This window comes from Paroedura picta, chromosome 7 (genome assembly GCF_049243985.1).
Source record: "Paroedura picta isolate Pp20150507F chromosome 7, Ppicta_v3.0, whole genome shotgun sequence".
In the NCBI taxonomy this organism is placed as follows: domain Eukaryota; kingdom Metazoa; phylum Chordata; class Lepidosauria; order Squamata; family Gekkonidae; genus Paroedura; species Paroedura picta.
Window position 1 is genome coordinate 33,059,036 of NC_135375.1, and position 3,244 is coordinate 33,062,279.

Below are 3,244 nucleotides of genomic sequence, written 5' to 3' on the forward strand. Positions count from 1 at the left end.
ACGTCTTTTGCCCTTTGTTCTGGCACTTCATTGTCCAGTTTGTTACAAGGAGTTTGTTAAAGTTTGTTAAAAGGAAACTAGTGACTATAACTATTTTTTTCTAATCAAATTGCATAATAGTTTCACTTGTTTGTTACACTGGGACTCATTCCCACTTCATTCCTGACTGTCAGTGTACCTCCCTCCCTTTGTTTCCATTGCTTTTGTTTGCGACATCTCCTATCCAGGCAGCAGGAGCAGAAAGGGAGAACTGCATTTCCTAAGTGGTAAAATATTATTGTTTGAGCACTGAGGAAGCTAAATATTCCTATAAGAAAAGCACTTTTTTGAGTGAATAATTTTTCACATATTTCAAAATAATCTGGAAATGTGAAGAGAAGAATAATATTATGCTATAAACAAGTTTATTCTAGATATAACTTTCAACATAAAGCCTTCAACATATTAGCAAACAGTGCCTTCCTTGGCAGAGTAGCACTCTTCTAAGCTCATTCACTAAGACCTTTTCTGCACCAAGAATTTGCTGTGACTCATTGTTCGTCCCATGGTGGGGCAAATTCCTGGTTCCATTTGACATCGGTGTCCAGGCCTGGCCTAACTCAGGCACTCAGTTGCCCCAGGGCACTCGAACATGGATATATCTGTGTTACCTTTTTTGCCCCAGGCAGCAACCAAGCCTATATCAGGCCTGCGCCGTCCGGAAGGGAAGAGTGAGGCTATCCTGGCCCAGCTCCTCCCCACCTGCAGCCACAGGGACAGTGTGCCAGACAAAAATGCCCTAGGTGGCTCCACAGCGCTGCAAAGCATGCTAGAGCCACTGGGGGGGGTTGTTTTTATTTTTAATAACACAATATTGTGTTGGCATGTAATACCACATTCTTAAAAATAAACAAAACAAAACAGGCTCCCACAGTGTCGTGGAACCTCGCCACCCTGGCTCCCATGCAGGAACACAAATGCAAGGAGGACAATGTGCACCAGGCCAACTGCTCCCTTGTGTGGGAGCAGGAAGAGGTGGGACAGCCTGCCCTGGCTCAAGCATGAGGAGGGATCCTGGTGCAGAGCCTCCCATGCAGGAAAAATTTAAGGGTGTCACTCTGCTTAGGAAGACACTGCCCTGGTCAGAAATCAGGGAGGGAAAACTAAAGATACACTGGGTGAGAATATGGAATTAGACATCTGTTTGATATAACCAGGCCAAAAGTGCTAAATCCCCCCCTCTAGTTTGGAGTACTTGGAGCACCCATGTCCATCTTACTAGGCAACTGGATAGAATATTATCTGTCTGTTTCCCTTTGGACTTCTCATATGTATAAAACCTAGAAGCTTACCATTTTAAGCACTCAGAGAAGGGAACTGGAATATTCCCAAGAGTGCTTTGTGGAAATAAACCATTGCTCTATCTAGTCTCTGTCACACTCCTTGATTTAGGGGAGGACCCTCAACCTTGTTGAGCCTGTGACAACTGCTGGAATGTTAAGAATAGATAATGGGCACCATCACACAATGACTGCTACAGAAGGAAGCACAAGCAGTCACAAAATGGCCAACACAGGTGCTAAACTATCACAGAATACTGGGAGGTTCAAGCCTATTATCAAAGTCCTACAATGAGGTCAGCCATTTCTGAATGGGCATTCCCCACAAACACTAAGATGAAGAAGTACTTCACACTCAAGTGAGGTGGAAGAGAGCCAATATAGCTGTGGGGACACCATGGCACTCACATTGGGCTGATGTAGGGCTTGTCTAGTGACTCCATGCAATCTCTAGAGTCTACTCAAATGAACTTAACAGCAGCTTGACATTCTAATGGTAGAACTTCCAGACCATAACACATTCCCAATAAAACCATCAAGCGCTCAGTCAGAGAGGATAAAATAATCTCCTGTCACATCTCCCTCATAGTAACTTAAGGAACAACCTCATTCTGGCTCCTGACGGAAAATTTAAAGATAAAAAAGTTCAATTTGACTCCAGAACTGCCCTCCTGGCAATGCTCACAATTCAGGATCAGGCAACATAAGAACCTATAGACCTCGGTCCAAAACTCTCTAATCTTCCATCACCACCCAGGTTTACAAATAGGCTTCCTTCTGTCCCCATTCCCTCTTTTGTTATCTCATTTTATCCTCTTCTACATACATTTATGGGTAGGTTCTACAAGGACTAACCATGGGTGGACCAATCTAGACAACGTAACTACATTCACTACAAACTCTACAGTTGCTCTGCATTACATTCATTAATTAGAAGCTCCTTTGCTATTTCCTCTCCCATATTTCCTAAATATTGCTCCCAATATGGCCTTTGTGTATACACAGACTTAGGATCCCAAGTCAGGGTTAGAGAGGTCATTTTTTTTTTCAGTCTCTGTAGAGACTGTCAAAAATTGCCAATGCCGACTATATTTCAAGTCATCATGGTGGGGTATTGGGAAAAGTTTTCAAATAGCAATAACTGCACCTCGGATTAATCTCTTTGGCTACGATACTGCCACTGCGCAAAGTTCAGGGTTAGAGAGGTCATTTGCAGAGGTATCTATCTCCCTTTCCCAGGCAACATAACAATGGGACTAAGCATACAATCTACACTAAGACCTGTGTTAATACCTCTATATGCCCAGAGCTACCCGCTTCCCAAGCTATTATGAACCAAGAAAAGGTGAATGAATGCTGTAAGTCATTGTTGTTTTAGTTGGGTATTGCCTTAGCCACAAAGCTGTCTCCTTATACAGCACATGGGGTTGCCACTTTGATAGCAGAACGTGCTGATTGCCAAACATGCTACTTATGTAATTGCGAGTTCTCAGTGTTCATTCTTAATGTGCTTACCCAAAGCATTCCTTTAGACCTAATTAATTTGTAGCTAAATAGTTGACGTGTTTGATTTGAGAGGATACTCAAGGACAATGGCAACACCTCTGGTGATGCAACAAACTAGCAAAAATAAACATTTTCACTCCCAAATCTAAACTGACAAGTCAAAGCCGTTTAGTTGCTTCCAATGCCTAATCCAATTTTTGGATAAGGGCAGACTGTGTGTATGTTCACACGTGTGACTGTGTGTGTATGTGTGTGTGTGTGTGTGAGAGAGAGAGAGAGACTTTAAAGATGGTCTAATGTTAGGTGCCGTTTAGAGCTAAGGAGACTTTTCTGTTTTTCTTCCCTTTAAAAGAGATTTGGGCACTACCACCCCTTTCTTCCTGAAGCTATTTATCTTCCTGCCCTTAAGGCGAATGTCG

The 3,244-nt window shown here is 42.8% G+C and overlaps 1 non-coding gene across 1 annotated transcript; it reads right to left on the reverse strand.

Annotated features, from left to right (window-relative positions):
- Positions 1 to 2,370: 2,370 nt before the first annotated feature.
- On the reverse strand, positions 2,371 to 2,511 carry LOC143842508 (U4 spliceosomal RNA). Its single transcript, XR_013233150.1, has one exon. It is a non-coding gene; the product is annotated as a U4 spliceosomal RNA (small nuclear RNA).
- Positions 2,512 to 3,244: the final 733 nt, after the last annotated feature.